This window comes from Bactrocera neohumeralis, unplaced genomic scaffold, assembly GCF_024586455.1.
Source record: "Bactrocera neohumeralis isolate Rockhampton unplaced genomic scaffold, APGP_CSIRO_Bneo_wtdbg2-racon-allhic-juicebox.fasta_v2 ctg482, whole genome shotgun sequence".
In the NCBI taxonomy this organism is placed as follows: domain Eukaryota; kingdom Metazoa; phylum Arthropoda; class Insecta; order Diptera; family Tephritidae; genus Bactrocera; species Bactrocera neohumeralis.
Window position 1 is genome coordinate 40,041 of NW_026091800.1, and position 18,572 is coordinate 58,612.

Consider the following 18,572-nt stretch of genomic DNA (forward strand, 5'->3'; position numbering starts at 1 on the left):
TTCCATGGTTCGTTTTAGCAAAATTGACAAAAATGTTGAGAAATGTCAAAAAGTTCAGAAGGTTTAACATAAAATCTTTTGGTTTGATTTCCGTTACTCATGTTAATTCTTTTTTATTCATTTTAGATATCTGCAAATTTGGGAAGATATTTTAAAGACACCAAGTTCACCATTTTAGTTACTAAACTATAAAAACTTAATTGTATGTATGTATGTATATATAAATGCTAGGAACAAAAATGAACGTAGTTTGTAATGTATAATTATATAAAAATGCTAATATAATATTTAACATTTAAAATAGTTCCAAAAATTTTTAAAATTATAACTATAGAGCATAAACACATATAAATTTCTAAATAAATAAAAATTTACTTTTTCAAATTCGTAATTAAAAAAGTAATTAAAATGAAATAACCTGTAGAAATTGATGAAATAACAGATGCACCAGTTTTCTGTAACCAAACAAAAGCCAATACAAAGCAGTCTGCTAGCCAAAGAGTAGCACATACATAGTTTTCCAAAATAGTTTATATATTAAAGCACTGAAGAAAACATTTGTAGTAAAAGAGGAGAAATATTAACTTTTTCTCGAGACTAAACTAACTTATTACATACCAAATGCATTAATTACTGGTAACCTATCGGTAATAAGAAGTTGTAAACTCGAATAACGGGTAATAAAGCGTTGAATTGATTGAAATAGATGTAAAAATAAGTGTATACATTATATATTACTTTTATTTAATAATATATTGAGCGATTTTTAACGTGTATGACTTAAAGAGTTAACGAATTTCAATTGGCTGCTGAAGCTACGTAGTTTGTCAAATGGAGTAAAATTCAATTTCAAGCACTGTTATGGGAGGCCATGTAAACAGGAAACAACAGGAATTAGAGAAAGGGACAAGGAAGACGAATAAAAAAAGGGTAAATGTTCATCAAAGGTTATGGAAATGAACACGATTTTGGCTCTCAACACCTAGAAGAGATAACATTCTGGACTCGTTATCAAAGCAGTTATTTGGCAAATTTCGGTAAATGAATAAGAGAAAGAAAATACTGCTTCTAGCGTTCTACTGTGCTGTTAAGTACTGTGCCATTTTTGGCATATCCGGTGCAGACTCAATGTTTATTTTGAATATGGATGTCAGTTGGTATGGATTAGGAAGCGTTCTATCCCAAATCATTGGTGGGCTTGACGGGTGGTTTCAAATTATAGCCAGACGATATGCAAACCAGAAAGAAATTACTGCTTAAATCGGAAGGAATTACAGGCGTTGGTGAAGTGCATACAACATTTTTTGACATTGCTCAAAAAGCTAAGATCAAAGAATATCTTATAGATATCCGATTAATGACAATAACATCGATGTAAGACTTTGCCGACATTTCTCAAAAAGCTACGGTCAAAGAATATCTTATAGACCTCCGATTAATGACAATAACATCGATGTAAGACTGGGATCCGAAGGAACTACGAAAATGTCAACAATAAGATTCAGAAGACCAGATGCAAAAGCATATTGACCACAGCGGAAAAGTTTAGAGTTGACGTCTGGACGCGGTCCGAGTGGATATAATTACATCCTGACCAAGCTAATGATTTGAATTAGCTCAAGCTCAGGACATGTATCAGAACAACACGTACAACTGCACAACATCCGCAGTCCAATGGAATGGTAGAATGATATAATCGAACATTTTAGGAACATTTGGGGGAAGAGGTAGACAAGTATCAAAAAATTGGAATACCCATATATTCTTGTTCCTAATTGTTTATTGGCCAGCTGTATGTGAAACAACGAGACAAAGTCCAGCAAGGGCAATTTTTGGTAATCGCTTTTAGTTACTGATTGATTTTAAGTTTGGAATTAACGGCAAAAGATGATGGAATGCTAAGGAAGTCGACAGAATCCTAAAAGATGATTTGAGAGGAATGATATGGTCCGACAGTGCACGCAAATAATTACTAATAAAATTAAGTCAAAATACGACATGACAATAAACTCTGGGAGATTTGTTGAAGAAGACTGGGCATTATTATATAACCTACAATGGAAGAAATGGCTGTCTCCTAAATTCGTGAAGTTCGGTTATTTTAGTGCAGCAAAAAACGCGCGCCACCAAACACAAGGAAGGTTCCACGTCGAGAAGCTGCAATCACAACAGACAGCCGAACGATTTTCTACTCGGCTTGCACTCCTGCTCTCTGAGAGCACTCGTCAACAACTCGGTATAAGGGAACTGTGGGACGGCATTTCAAACTCCTTACGTACAGCTGCAACCGAAACCATTGGTTTTCGGAAAGTGCAAAAGAACAGCTGGTACGAAGAGGAGTGCCGTGTCGCAGTGGAGAGAAAACAGGCTGCCTACCTCGCAACGTTACGATCGACCACTACACGTGCGGGATGGGATAGATACCGAGAGTTGAAGAGGGAAGCGAGACGCATTTGTAGACAGAAGAAGAAAGAGGCTGAAATGCGTGAGTACGAAGAGCTTGATAAGCTGGCCGACAGGGGTAATGCTCGAAAATTCTACGAAAAAATGCGGCGGCTTACGGAAGGTTTCAAGACCGGAGCGTATTCCTGTAGAACCCCCAAAGGTGATCTAGTCACTGATGCCCAGAGCATACTTAAATTATGGAGGGAACACTTCTCCAGCCTGCTGAATGGCAGTGAACGCACAACACCAGGAGAAGGAGAACCCGATTCCCCAATCGATGACGATGGAGCAGACGTTCCATTACCCGACCATGAAGAAGTTCGAATAGCAATTGCCCGCCTGAAGAACAACAAAGTGGCAGGGGCCGATGGATTGCCGGCCGAGCTATTCAAACACGGCGGCGATGAACTGATAAGGAGCATGCATCAGCTTCTTTGTAAAATATGGTCGGACGAAAGCATGCCCAACGATTGGAATTTAAGTGTGCTATGCCCAATCCATAAAAAAGGAGACCCCACAATCTGCGCCAACTACCGTGGGATTAGCCTCCTCAACATCGCATATAAGGTTCTATCGAGCGTATTGTGTGAAAGATTAAAGCCCACCGTCAACAAACTGATTGGACCTTATCAGTGTGGCTTTAGACCTGGCAAATCAACAACCGACCAGATATTCATCATGCGCCAAATCTTGGAAAAGACCCGTGAAAGGAGAATCGACACACACCACCTCTTCGTCGATTTCAAAGCTGCTTTCGACAGCACGAAAAGGAGCTGCCTTTATGCCGCGATGTCTGAATTTGGTATCCCCGCAAAACTAATACGGCTACGTAAACTGACGTTGAGTAACACCAAAAGCTCCGTCAGGATCGGGAAGGACCTCTCCGAGCCGTTCGATACCAAACGAGGTTTCAGACAAGGCGATTCCCTATCGTGCGACTTTTTCAACCTGCTTTTGGAGAAAATAGTTCGAGCCGCAGAACTAAATAGAGAAGGTACCATCTTCTATAAGAGTTGTACAGCTGCTTGCATATGCCGATGATATTGATATCATTGGCCTTAACACCCGCGCCCTTAGTTCTGCTTTCTTCAGACTGGACAAGGAAGCAATGCAAATGGGTCTGGCAGTGAACGAGGACAAGACGAAATATCTGCTGTCATCAAACAAACAGTCGTCGCACTCGCGACTTGGCTCTCACGTCACTGTTGACAGTCATAACTTTGAGGTCGTAGATAATTTCGTCTACCTTGGAACCAGCGTAAACACCACCAACCATGTCAGCCTAGAAATCCAACGTAGGATAACTCTTGCCAACTGATGAGTCGACGTTGCGAGTTTTCGAGAGAAAAGTTCTGCGAAAGATTTATCGTCTTTTGCGCGTTGGCCACGGCGAATATCGCATTCGATGTAACGATGAGCTGTATGAGTTATACGACGACATCGACATAGTTCAGCGAATCAAGAGGAAACGGCTGCGCTGGCTTGGTCATGTCGTACGTATGGACGAAAACACTCCAGCTCTGAAAGTGTTCGACGCAATACCCGCCGGGGGAAACAGAGGAAGACCTCCACTCTGTTGGAAAAACCAGGTGGAGAAGGACCTGGTTTCGCTTGGAATCTCCACCTTGCGAAAAGAAGAAACGACTGGCGCGCTGTTGTTAACTCGGCTATAATCGCGTAAGCGGTGTCTACGCCAATAAAGGAGAAGAAGAATCTGGCTATAATGAAAAATGTTAAAAAAACGCTAATTTTGAAGCGCTGTCAAACTGGGATAAGTTGGTCATCCCTTTATCCCTGCGTATACTAAAGACTAATAATTGTTTCGATTTAACATTTAGCACAGATGTCACAGACAGTCATACCAACCTTGAAAAAATACCTTATTACTTTTTGCTCACAGCTGTAAAATTTTTCATGGAAAAATTTAACTGCATTAACAAGTTGTGAATTAAAGTATTAAAAGCAGTTGTAGCAGTAGTTAAATCGAAGTTTCATATTTATAACTAGTTTGATTTTATTCAGGAAGTTCTAGATGTAAACTGCTTTGAGCTGTGTGCCAACAATTGGCAAATAAAGTATGTGATCCAACAAACACTACTGTCGTGTGGTCGGTGGACAGTTGCTTTCATTGTGTTCATCAGCGTCACCCATTAACTGTAGAAAATATAATTAAAGACAACAATAAGAACAAATACGCCTCAATATATTTTACAGTGTAAAAAAAATTAAACTCCGAATTTGGGTGAAATAATCCACATCTAGATTCAAATAGTTCTTTTGTCACCTTATTTGTCACTCAGACACAGCTGATTACTTTTTCAATAAAATATAATGCGGTAAAAACTCGAAAATAATTTATAATATAGTGTCACATATTTCAGAGGAGGACCACGTCAACTGCAATCAAAGGTCATTTTAACTATGTTTTTGTTTTTATCAAAAAATTGTTCTTTCTGTAAGTGTATTATTGATCTACTTATTTTACAAGAATTTAACTATAATATACATACATATATATGTATGTAGATTTTTCGAGTAATAATATAACATACTCGTATTACTTAAATTTTTCCAATTCTGAGAATTAGAAATTGAAGCGACGTCGCTGGCTCAATTAAGAATGCGCATAAAAGTATAAACTGTGCTGAACTTTAAAGTATTGGCATCCGCCAATAAATTATTGTGTCTGGTCTTGAAGTTAAATTTGAGGCCGCAATATTGGTCAATGGCATTGTGCTGAAATATGCACATTCAGTAGAATCTTTTCAACTAATTAAACAATTATAAAAAAATTTAAAGAAATTTCTACACAAATCTATGGAGTAAAACTTAATTCATTTTACCTGTATCTATAATGTCGATTTTTATATACATATTTATATACTTACATTTTATACATATACTTTTTAAAATATAAAAGCCTTTAATGCCTAATTTATCGTATAATCGAATAAGTAAGCAATAATATATGCGATATTCGCCGTGACCAACTCGTAACGTCGACTCATCAGATGTTGTCATCATCCATACCTCTGCATCATATAGCAGGATGGGAATAATGAGTGAAATATAGAGTTTTGTTTTTGTTCGTCGAGAGAGGACTTTACTTTTCAATTGCCTACTTAGTCCGAAGTAGCACCTGTTGGCAAGAGATATTCTTCGTTGTATATCGAGGGTGACGTTGTTGTTGGTGTTGATGCTGGTTCCAAGTTAGACGAAATTATCTACGACTTCGAAGTTATGACTGTGAACAGTTACGTGGGAGCCTAGTCGGGAGTGCGACGATTGTTTGTTTGATGATTGGAGATATTTCGTCTTGACGGAGCTTTTGGTATTGCTCAACGTCAGTTTATATAGCCGTATTGGTTCAAATTCAGTGTGGGTCTTTTGCAAGATTTGACGCATGTTGAATATCTGGTCAGTTGTTCATTTTTTGAGAATCAAATCGGTGGTCTATATTTATAACACAAGAACGGCTGAGCCGATTTCGCTGAAAATGGGTGATGAGGTAGCTTGGAACCTCGGGACGGGCATAGGCTAATTTCTATCGTTTCATGTTAAAAGTCACAACAATTCATAAATAAGAAAAATGATATTTCAAAACATAAGCATGTGCTCAATATTCTTTAAGAATCATTTAAAAATTTCTTCTTCAAAAATACAAAACACAAGAAAAAACGTTAACTTCGGCTGCACCGAAGCTAATATACCCTTCACAGGTGCATTTCTTTTAGTAATTATGTGTTCAGTTTGTATGGAAGCTATATGCCATAGTAATCCGATCTGAACAATTTTTTCGGAGATTACATTGTTGCCTTAGAAAATAATCTATACCAAATTTGGTGAAGATACATTGTCAAATGTGAAAGCTTTCCATACAAGAACTTGATTGCGATCGTTCAGTTTGTATGGTAGCTATATGCTATAGTTAACCGATCTGACCAATTTCTACGGAGATTACATTGTTGCCTTAGAAAATAATCTATACCAAATTTGGTGAAGATACATTGTCAAATGTGAAAGTTTTCCATACAAGAACTTGATTCCGATCGTTCAGTTTGTATGGTAGCTATATGCTATAGTTAACCGATCTGACCAATTTCTACGGAGATTACATTGTTGCCTTAGAAAATAATCTATACCAAATTTGGTGAAGATACATTGTCAAATGTGAAAGCTTTCCATACAAGAACTTGATTGCGATCGTTCAGTTTGTATGGTAGCTATATGCTATAGTTAACCGATCTGACCAATTTCTACGGAGATTACATTGTTGCCTTAGAAAATAATCTATACCAAATTTGGTGAAGATACATTGTCAAATGTGAAAGTTTTCCATACAAGAACTTGATTCCGATCGTTCAGTTTATATGGCAGCTATATGTTATAGTGGTCCGATATCGACCGTTCCAACAAATGAGCAGCTTCTTGAAGAGAAAATGACATTTGCAAAATTTCAAAAGGATATCTTAAAAACTGAGGGACTAGTTCGTATATGTACAGACGGACGGACGGACAGACAGACAGACAGACAAACGGACATGGCTAAATCGACTCAGCTCAACATACTGATCATTTATATATGTATATACTTTATAGCAGGCCCGTCCAACATAATTTTGTGAAGGGCCAGGTTTAGCATTTTCATAAGCGTAGCGGGCCAAAAAAAAATAAAATGACCTTCAGTTTTGGTATATTTATTTATTTATAATAAGCAACATCACATAAATCTTAATATATTATTATTAATGTAACTATGGCCTTAGCATATAAAGATATTCTTATTCTTAAAATCTAATTAATGAGATGTCTGAAATTTTTGGACGGGACAAGGACAGAGACGAGTCGCACAGCGCATCTTTGTCAGCTGGAGATTTAGAAGTGGCTATGCGCAAAATGCCTTTAAGATGGCTATCTAATATATGTAGATGATCTGGTTTTTGATTTGTTAAATTTCATGCGAGAAAACAGCTGCTCGCAAACATATGTACTACCAAATAAAGAAATGTGTTGAATAGCCAGCTTAGTAAGGTTTGGGTATTGACTGGGTGTAATATACTTTTTGTAAAATTCAATTAAGTTTGGAAGACAATTATTATATGCTGTTTTTAGATGAGAGCTGCTTTGCAATTCTATTAACTCCAGCTGTAAACTCTGCGCAGCGCCTTCAATTTCAACATCAAATGGATTTTGAAACACTTTCATGCATGGAGTTTGTGATTTGAAGTCTGCGAATCTGTCGTCAAACTCGTTCCTTAATCTTTGTAACATCAACACGTACTTGTCAAAATCCAAGGTATCTTGTTTTCTTGTAGATAAGGTCTCCCAATGAATCAACTGCTTTTGTTCCAGCTGCTTTTCCAACAATAAAAGCTTTTGTTCCAGCTGCTTTTCCAACAATAAAAGCTTTTTTGTGAAATCTAGAACGTGTTCGTATAACTGTGTGCATAGTTGGTCTTTCCCTTGTAGTTTTAAGTTAAGATCAGAAAGATATTTAGTTATATCAACCAGGAAAGCCAGATCAGCCAACCACTCCTTATCAGTAAGGACCAAGAAATTAGGTCTTTGTTGACAAGAAAAATCTTTAAGTCGTCTAGCAGGGAATAGAATCGTTTTAGCGTAGCTGCTCTGCTGAGCCAGCGAACGCGACTGAAGTATACAATGTCTTCGTAATCTGAACCGACATCAGCCAGAAAAGCCTGGAACTGTCTGCACTACTTTATCCATCACGTGTTTCAGGCCTATACAACTGGGATGCCCAAAGACTATAAGAGATGGCGGGCCGGATGAAGGGTCTATGCGGGCCGGATGGTGGCCCGGGGGCCGTATGTTGGACAGGCCTGCTTTATTATAGGGTCTCCGACGCTTTTTTCTGGGTGTTACAAACATCGTGACAAACTTAATATTCCCTGTTCAGGGTATAATAAAATCTCACAGTTATTGGCAGGGTACAGAATTTTTTGTTTATATATGTACACATACATATGTATATATGTATATGAATTATAGTATAGTTGTAACTAAATAAGAAAAGGTTGAATCATAATTTGAGATGAGTGCGTAATAGCTGACAAATATTCCTGTGTTTTATTACGTGTAGTATCTGGGTTTTAGCAGTCGATTTTGCTATTATAATATATTCGATGAATGTTGAACAAAACATTACCATATGATTAAATAGGGGGCGTGAGCAGCGCCCTCTTCTGCTCTATTTCTGCATTGTTATTCACTATAACAAAAAGCATATACTTATTTTTGTAGAGACTGTGAAGATTATCCCTGGTGAAGATGTTGTTACATCATACATACATATGTATTTATGTATGTACTATTCCTTAAGGGATCGTCTCAGTGTGACCCTCCGAAAAATCACTGATTTTCTAAATATTTTCAAAACTCTTCCATTGAGAGTGGAAACCGTTTTGAAAAACACCATTCTGAGAAAAACGAGTTTAAAGATTGCAGTCGCTATGTTCCCCACTCTGTTCCCTTTCTACAAGAAACACTGTACCGGCCGTAATAATTTGAATTTTCATTTCAAATTTGAAAGAACGATTTTTATTGTGCATAGTATCCGATAATGCAACAAAAAAAATCTATTTCTCGAAAATTTCACACTGACACGATCCCTTAAGTGATTTGCGAAAACAACAAAATATGTATGATTACCAATTTAACTATTCCATTATATTGCTTTCACGATAAATGATATCCTTGACAACAAGGATTCTCCAAGATTCTCTGCACTTTGTTTCAAATTATTTTTTAGAATGGTCAAATAACCCCATTTATACATTGTAGATTCAATAAATTCAAGCTGACCCACACCACCAGCCGCCATGCAACCCCACACCATAATACCACCACCACCGTGTTTCACTGTACCAACAAGATTTTGTTTTTCAAGGGCAGTTCCTGATTTAGGCCACACAATTTGTTGACCTTTTATGCCAAAAATACAAAATTTACTTTCATCCGAAAATATGTATCACTTGATTCCAGATTTCCGGAGACTTATTTATATGTTTACTAGCTGACCCCACAGCAGTTGTCCTGCTTGAAATTATGTGTTTTGAAATGAAAAGAAAGTTAAATTTATCATTTAATTTTTTTTTTTCAGTGTAACGCAGCTTGATAAACAACATTTTTTGGTTTCTGTTCCGGTGTACAGAAAAAATGGTTTTCTAACTCGTGAGCACGCCACGTACATACATATATCTGACCTTGTGAAAAACATAGCATTTCCAAATTTATGCCACACACTATGCGATTATCCTTGTGTTCTGTTGATTGCCATCTCAAATGAAATTTTCAATGGAAACGAAATACGTTTGAACTGAAATGGCAAATTGTTAGAGCTCAAAGGAATTCGTAGAATCAAGTATTCTGCCCCCTTGTATTCTATAGCGCAGATTGCGGAACATAATAACGACAGATCCTACTTTGAGACGCAAATGATGCGATGGCATACCAAGCCTGTCCAAAGAATTTAGAAATTTTACTGAATAATTCAAGGCGTCGTCTTCATTGTCAAGACGATCGATCGATTTGTATGAGCGCAAGTCTCCCGGAATTTGACTTTGAATCTTCTAGTTTAAGTCAACAACATCGGTATTTTCGAAAGCTAACATTGCGCGTGCCCTTAAGGAATCGGAATTACGATAATTTGGCCAATGTCCGAACATTCGTGATGAGTTAATCTTTCGTGAATTGATAAAGGGAAGATGGAATTGATATCAAACCACCGGAAGTATCAAACGGAATTGTACCATTTCCAATTTTTAGCGAAGACGATGTAAAACGTGTTCGGCAATGTCATTTTTGTACGTATCCCATAATTGACGCGGATTTGAAGGCTGATATGTCGAAATGTTTATTGCGAAAAGTGTGTGAACTTCATTTTCATTCCAGTGATTAACATGTTCCAGCAATTGTAATTGCTGGCTTACTTCTCCAAAACTTGCACACACCGTACCATTCACAGTACGCAATAACTCAAATAAAGTTGAACCGCGTACATTAATCAATAGCAACCGAAGGTAGAAACAATCGTCGTTTTTCGGGTGGATAGTGTAAATTCGTCCTAATGCTCTAGTTGATAACACACCTGGATGTGAATCTACAGGTTGGATGCATTCCATGTATAATATCAAGGTATTTCCGAATAGAGAAATGTTTTCGCAAACGGATCACTGACAAAAGTTAAAAAATGTTAATTTTGTTGCTGGCGGTATTTCCACTGGCTGTACTGTATTCTGTGGGTTGATACACCCTTTGGCCAAATTAACTGCGAGACGCACAATAGTTGGAAAAAGTTCATGAATTGCAAAAGTAAATTCCTACAAAGCGCTTTATTGCAGTTCACGTATCGACCTTATCGTTCAAGACCAATAACCGCCATGTTGCTTCTTTTGGTTACGTAATTACAAACGTATTTTATGGATTACACCAAACTGCAATACTCAACATTGATATGAGTTTTGAATGTGAATTAGACAATAATGGTGAATATAGTACGATCCGTGTGTTGTCAACTTCGATATTCACTCCTCTAAATTGAATGCTGAATGTTCTGCCATTGTCTTCAGGTGAGCGACGCCGATAGAGTGGATATCCATCATTTCTAGTTTGTGTTTCTGAAAGAAAGTAACAATATAAGTGATTTCACTTAAAAGTGGGCGTTGCCACGACCATGGTTAATTTTTTTTACCCTAATACTGCCTGGCTAGATGAGTTAGCTCTCCACTCTATACATCCGACACTGAACAACCACACAACACACCACACTAACTCGATCCACAAATGAAGACACCACACATGCAGACATTCCACATGAAGACACCACACACTACTACAGACGAATATACCACACATGCTGACATCACACCACAACTCTACACTATCCAACCATCAAAAGCGACCGCTCCAGAGGACGATCTTCCATTTTTTCTTACGTCGACCAGAACCGAGCGAACGTCTCACGCAGCGTCATTTTTTTCCACCTACATTCCGCACGTATTAATGCGTATCTATTTTGAAGTGGCAGTGCAGTGAATAAAAGAAAAAGAAAAAAACCCCCAAATTGTGTATTTTTTTTTATTGAATATTGCCGGTGAAATAACCAGTGTCGAGTTCTAAGGTGAGTGGCTAAATCGAAATAAGTAAACATTGGTCCTTCGAGCCATAGTGAAAAGCACTATGGAAAAAAAATAAAAAAAAAAAAAATAAAAAATTGCGCCGAGTGACAAATAAGTGCATATTTTTAACATACGCCAAGTGAACAAGCTTGGAAAAACAAAATTCCAAAAAAAGAACAAAATTGTGCTGTGACAAAAGTGCAGTTAAAACAGTGAAAAAAAGTGCAGTGCAGTGGCGACATACATACATACATATACACACATACATACATAAGTGCGAAACTAGGCAAAACATTTGTCTTCCAGAGGAAGAAGGAAAAAAACCAAAAACGAAAGTGCAAACTAAAAATACATATGTCGGGGATTTGGTTCGTTGATGACTGTAGAGGATTTGCTTATGGATGTCTCCTTATCACTTTACACTTCATTTACACTTCTCACTTCACAGTTTTACACTTTACTCAATAACTTCACTATACGAGCACAGCAAGTTCTGCTCCTATCAAGATCACTTCTTGAACTGATTCTGCGAGGACATAGCGCCTTATTAAATGCGCACCCCTTCATTGCTCTAAAAGTAGCTAACGGTTCCTGAGTCTCTTCACTCTGTTCGCAGAATACGATCAGACCTCACTCAGTAACAGTTTCTCTAGTCCTGTTACTAATTTGCGCATTTACATTCTATAGTACCGCAATATATGCAGCCAATGCGTCGCCTACTTCAAACGACGCTGTGCCACATACAGTTACCTACAGAATATTACCACTCCAACATACGCATTTACAGTGACATACAAAATACAAGCATAAGCGCTCCGACACGGCCTTCCTGACAAATCACACGTCCTCGTGTGTTCACTTCGAACCACAATATTCTAACACATCAATTGCTACTGCCTTTGCCACTTACAAACATTTCATTAATATTTCTTCATATAAAGCTTTAGGCTTCTAGACAAAACCAAGCAATAGAAAAATAAGCAAATTGATTTCTTGATAACATTTCATAAATTCTTTTCTTTACATTCTCTTCTTCACCATACTTTACAATTCATGCAAAATTAATTTTCTTTACCAACTGGTGTATTTCCTTTTACACCCACTTATTGACCCCCGCCATAACAAGTCCTTCTGTTATGGTGCGATCATTCTATCCCTTCTTGGGATTCCAAAGCACCTACCGTGCCATTCACATCTTCCGACCCCCGCTATAACAAGTCCATCTGTTATAGTGCGGTCATTACATCTCCTCTTGAAATTTCAGAACACCAACTGTGTCATTTTTTTAATCTCTATTTCGCCTTTGAAAATCAGACGCATCTCCTCTTGAGTCTTCTAAATCAACTTCTTTACTTATCTGTCTATTTGGCATTGCTTTCAAAAATTCATGCTCATACTTATATGTTTTTTTCTTCTTGTTAATGATTTTAAAACATATCTCTCTCTGAACTTACAAGTTTTGTTTGGTGAACATTTTTTTCTTCTTTAGCAACACATGGTCTCCTACATTACATTTTACTATTTTTGCCTGAAATTTACTGTTTGTCATAACGAGCATAAACTTCAATATTTTCCTTTGCTTGTTCTCTTAAATATTCCCTATCAAATAAACTATCAACTTCTTCATTTATTGGTAATACACGCCAAAAGGTTTAACTTCTCTACAGATTAGCATTTCTAAAGATCTTAATGATTTGATTGACCGTACAATTCATTAACAACTGTACTTCGGTAAAGGTATATTGCCACGATATCTAACTGATTTCATCGGCAGTTAGCATACTCTTTAGCATGCTCATTATACACTCCACCCTGCACTGTTCGCACCTGTAGCAATTAAATGTAGCTCTCTCTCTCTCCATTTTTTTGTTTAAGAACAAAATTCACAAAATCCTGAGCTAGCAAAGTTACGGCCCTGATCCGCTATACTCCGAATAGGCATACCAAACAAACACACAGCGGCTTTAACGACTATTATAGAACTTTCAGTGCCAATGTTTTAGGTGTGATAAAAACAAACAAACCACTTACTCCTTTAAGTAATTTTTTTCAATCATTTTCACCTTATGCCTATTGCACTACGGAAATGGAATGTTTTTCTCTGAAATCGGATTTAATTCAGCCTACAATTTTTCTGTTGATAGCTTAATTTGCGGCTGATACGATTTTCGACAAACCAACGAACATACTTTGACATATTTTCGAACAAATCAAATTCATCGACTTTATCCAAGGTTTTTTTCCAACCTAAATGCAAAAGAGCTTCGTGGACGTGATTAATCACTGCCCATCTAAATGCCCTAGGAATTAAGGACAAACATTTAGTTTTACCTTTTCTTTGTATCCTTCTATGCAAAACTCCTTTCCTCAATTCATATGTTTTCTCTAAATTTTCTGTCAAATTATTATGTTTTTTTTAGCTTAGTTGATAACTTGGCTACCTCAGGATCACGTTATTCAGATACTAGCCAATTATCATTTATTTATTTTTTTTTTCCATACTTCAACATGCTTTAATCATAGGATTTCTTGATAAAATATTTACATACGTGTGTCATTTTTAACTTTTGGTTATGCTTCTATCAACTGCTGGGTATCACAATCCATGCGAAAGCAAGCTAATAAATAAACGCATACTACCACAAATACGCACACACACCGAATAAAAGCCTGACGCACATTTAAGGAATAGGAAAGATCCTTGTTGCACTATTATTACTGTTCCATTTCCCTTCACTATCTAATTGCGCTCTACGCCCACTTCTTCTTTCGATTATCTAATAATTTTGGTCCCTTCTCATTTTCCATGAACTTAATTTTGATTTATTACAACCTCGTTTCCACTTTGTATTTCGCTTTACATTTTTAACTTTATACTGGATTAGGATTAACGTTCAAGTTCAGGTAAATCAATTTCGACATTACCAACCAACCACAAATTTTACTAATAAAGTGCATTTAGTATATTGACAAACACTAACAATCACTTTCCTTCAATGAACATTCAGCTCCAGAGTTAAATCTAAATGGAACGGACTCACCTGATAATTTTACCACCACCTTTGGCGAAACTAATGTGCAAATATCTACACGCCTCTAATATCTCTTCTCTCTCCCACTGATCCGGATTTCAGGATATGAAGTAGCGTAATGTCCTATCGGTGCACTTGAAACATCGCATACTGTACCGATATATCACTCCAGAATTGCTGCTTCCTTTGTGAATATTTTCTCTTGGGTTCTTTCCTCTTTCCAATCGACTACGACATTCGGCATATTTATGGCTAATCTTTCCACATTGGTGACATATCATCTGGAATTTGGACTTCTTCCTCTCTGGGCCAGTTGCATCATCCTCAGTATTACGATTCTTAAAAGCGTGAGCCTGCAGTTGTTGTTGTAGCTCCTTGCGGCTTGTTACGTTGGTGGTATGTACCCAGCGCAACAAACTATTATCGATTTGCGCCTTGTGTGCCAACGCTACCGACACTGCGATTTCCTCCAAGTCTTTATTTTTCCACTTGGACATGAGTGACGTAACAATTCGGCTACCATATTCTACAAACCCTTCTCCATATTTAGGACGACCATTCATAACGTTTAATAAAATTGCTGTTGTTGTCTCGACTCCCACGAAGCGTTGAATAAATAACTCTTTAAATTGAGTCCAGGTTATGCCTGCGAAGCATATTTGTGATAACCATTGAGATGCGCTGCCGTCTAGCGCCTTACTTAACGCCATCACAAGTCCGCCGTCTTCGAGGGTATTTTCCTTAAAAATAAGGTCCAGCCTTGTACACCTTGCAGAGGCATCCGCTCCAGCACAATCGGAATTGAACTTTAGCAAAGCAACGTGGACAGGCTTTGCGTCTGCTACCGGTCTGATATCGGCATGGACTTCATTATGTTCATTAGATTCCGGTGCTGTGCTTCTAGCGCTACGAGGATCTGGCACGAGTCTCGGCTTGTAGGATTAGCCGATCCCACTTCTGATGTCGGGGATTTGGTTCGTTGATGACTCTGTAGAGGATTTGCTTAAGGATGTCTCCTTATGACTTTACACTTCACACTTCACAGTTTTACACTTTACTCAATAACTTCACTATACGAGAACAGCAAGCTCTGCTCCTATCAAGATCACTTCTTGAACTGATTCTGCGAGGACATAGCGCCTTATTAAATGCGCACCCCTTCATTGCTCTAAAAGTAGCTAACGGTTCCTGAGTCTCTTCACTCTGTTCGCAGAATACGATCAGACCTCACACAGTAACAGTTTCTCTAGTCCTGTTACTAATTTGCGCATTTACATTCTATAGTACCGCAATATATGCAGCCAATGCGTCGCCTACTTCAAACGATGCTGTGCCACATACAGTTACCTACAGAATATTAGCACTCCAACATACGCATTTACAGTGACATACAAAATACAAGCCTAAGCGCTCCGACAGATACATACATATGTACATGTATAATAACAAGAGCGGGCGCGAAATAAAAAAATAAAAAAATAAAAAACATTGCGGGCGCGAAGCCGGATCAAAAAAAAAAAAAATCAAAAAAAAATATGCATAAATAACCATCAAAAACGGGCGCGAATTAATACAAAACCAAAAAAAAAAAAAAAAAAAAACTAAATCAACAACAACATTACAAGCTCATCAAAAGTCAGCATAATCAAAGGACTGGGAGAACGCAAACGCACACACTGGGAGGAAAGGCCACAACTGCATACACACTCCAGACCACATACATATGTACATACACAAATTGCTCCCAAAAAATTGTCCCCAAAAGAGTTATCGCCTACATGCTAAAGTTCGTAGAGCGACTCAAAAATAAAATTAAGGGAATCCACCCAGAATCTAACGCATTGGTTAATGCACCTAGAACTCCAAAAGGCAAAGGTCGCACTAATCGCATCCACTCAAATGCGCTACTTCAGCCGCGATATCTCATTATTAAGAGAATCAAAACCCATTGGACAATGGAGTTCAATCTTGGTTGGAGTTCATGGAGTTCAATAAATGGAGTTCAATTCTTGGACACGAAAGGTCTGCTTCGTGCGAATGGTAGGCTTGCTAACTCAAGCCTGACGTACAACGAACGCCACCCTCTAATTATAGCAGAGAAATCCCAACTTGCCACATTACTCCTCAATTATATCCACTTACCCATGCTTCACGCTGAACATCGCCTAATGCAGCATATAGTCCGTCAAGAGTTCTATATTCCCCGTCTAAGCCCCAAATAAAGAAATGCATTTTCATGTGCAAGATCTGCACTATGCACAAGCAGAAGTTGCGACCACAGATTATGGCAGCACTTCCACCGGAACGCTGCAACTTCGCTCTGCCTTTCACAGTTACAGGTGTCGATTTTGCTGGTCCTTTTCAGATAAAGGCGTCCATGCTAAGGTCCCCCACTCTAATGAAAGGCTATGTGGCTGTTTTTGTCTGTTTTGCGACAAAAGCAGTGCACCTCGAGCTGTGTATGAATCTGACAAAGGAGGCTTTTCTCGCGGCATTCGCTCGTTTCGTCGGACGACGCGGCTTCCCATCAAAACTGATGAGCGATAATGGTAAAACCTTCATTGGAGCCCAAAGAACCACTGAAAAGGAGTTTGTGGATTTTATCAAACAAGTCTCACCAGAGATTGTACAAAGGTATGCTCACCAAAATGTTAACTGGCAATTTATCCCCCCAAGCGCTCCTCATATAGGTGGTTTATGGGAATCAGCAGTAAAAAGCTTTAAATCCCACTTCAAAAAAGTAGCTGAAAACTAAAAACTAAATGAACAGTTAATTGATGAATTCACGGCCACTCACAACCCTCTCAAGATCCTCTGACTTCACAGCCCTAACACCAGGGCATTTTCTCAAAGGAGCACCCATTCTGGCCACACCTGAGCCAGGCGTGGGGTCGCTATCCTTATTAAATCAATGGGTGAGAATAAAAATTCTCCATCACGATTTCAGCCGCCGATGGAAGGAAGAATATATAAAGGATTTTCATAAAAGGTACAGGTGGAAGAGTCCAGAAAAGGCGCCAAAGCTTGGAGATTGTGTCATCATCCATGATGACTGTCTACCCCTCACTGAATGGCGGCTTGGCCGCATAGAAAAACTACACTACGGTTCCGACGGTCATGTATGAGTTATTGATCTCCGCACTCAAACCGGCATATTAACAAGACCGTTCGTGAAACTATGTTTTGTACCACACATTGACGAAACCGCAAATAACGAAAAAACCGCCGATACTACCGTAACGCAAATAAAATAACCAAAAACCCGGCGTAATAAACTCGCAAATAAAAAACTCGCTTAAACAAATTCGGAACCTAACGCAATGGTCGATCTACGTGACGACCCTTTCATGCCACATAACGTGGCACGATCGCCATACACATTTTAATGACACACATTTTTAACCACATTCCTTCTCCCACACAGATTCCCATGGATGTGGATATGCCAACTGTGCCAACGCCAACGGTAAGGTCAACCATTACCGTGCCGCGCCCTGTGGCAACTCCAGCATGCAGCCCATGCAACGGCAGAAGGTTGCTCAAGCTCACGGGCACTGCCTGAACTGCTTGGCAACGGTACACACCACACAGGAGTGCACATGAGTGACCTTATGCCAACTGTGCAATAGGCCGCACCACACCATGCTGCATCGAACCCCAAAACGGCCTGTAGCGCGGCAGCTTGCCACGAACCGGTCACAGCAGCCCCGTCGGCACCGAAGGCTAGTTGCTCCTCCATCGTCCAGAGCAAGGCGAAATGAAGCATCCCCGCGGCGCCGGCAAAATCGTACATCAAACCGTCGCTCCACTGGTCTTAGCAGCGTTGTTGCCACGCTGCAGCAATTACAGCGACTGCTAGGCTAATATTCGCCTAGGGGGGCCGGGATGGCTAGATGAGTTAGCTCTCGCCTTTATACATCCGACACTGAACAACCACACGACAACACACCACACTAAC